Source organism: Penaeus monodon, chromosome 20 (assembly GCF_015228065.2).
Source record: "Penaeus monodon isolate SGIC_2016 chromosome 20, NSTDA_Pmon_1, whole genome shotgun sequence".
NCBI classification, from domain to species: Eukaryota; Metazoa; Arthropoda; class Malacostraca; order Decapoda; family Penaeidae; genus Penaeus; species Penaeus monodon.
The window spans coordinates 44,463,050-44,463,619 of NC_051405.1; the positions used below are offsets into that span (position 1 = coordinate 44,463,050).

Below are 570 nucleotides of genomic sequence, written 5' to 3' on the forward strand. Positions count from 1 at the left end.
AAATGGAGTTGGGGGCTTTGTTTACATTACTGAAACCATAAAAACCTGGACCTGCCCGCCTACTGTCAGTGTCTTTGTTTACAGCATTAACTAACTAAAAATGTTATTTTTTGCTCAAGATGTTTGGGGAAGCTTCTGAAATGCTAAAAATTCCCACGCAAGAAGCTACCCTCCACAAAAATCCCAAACTCATCTCCCTCCCTCCCCTCCTTTTGGGAGGAGCATGATTGCTTTGAATATCCCATTTTTTATTTTTTTTTCTTGACTTGGTTATTTTGGAAATGTCAAATTCCTGAATGGAAAAAAGATTTTTGTTTATATAGAATTTTCTTTTTTTTGTCACTGTTTGTATTCACAAAATCAGTGGTTGGAATCTGATTTTACATTCGAAAGGTAATTCTAATTTTGTTAAACTTGTAAATCTTTAAAAAATGAGTGAGTCCTCTTCTCCCCCATTTTCTATGAAAAGCATACCCAAACTTTTAAATAATTAGGTTACACTTTTACCCTGATATTAGTGAAATTTCACTGCAATGCAGGTTTTACAGTGTACATCCTGTTAATTGTTTG

The 570-nt window shown here is 34.0% G+C and overlaps 1 protein-coding gene and 1 pseudogene across 1 annotated transcript in view; one reads left to right on the top strand and one right to left on the bottom strand.

Moving 5' to 3' along the window:
* The window catches only part of LOC119586013 (secreted frizzled-related protein 3-like), a 71,442-nt gene that overhangs the window by 41,997 nt on the left and 28,875 nt on the right, over nt 1-570 (bottom strand). The window lies entirely within an intron of this gene.
* The window catches only part of LOC119585864, a 12,494-nt pseudogene that overhangs the window by 1,587 nt on the left and 10,337 nt on the right, over nt 1-570 (top strand).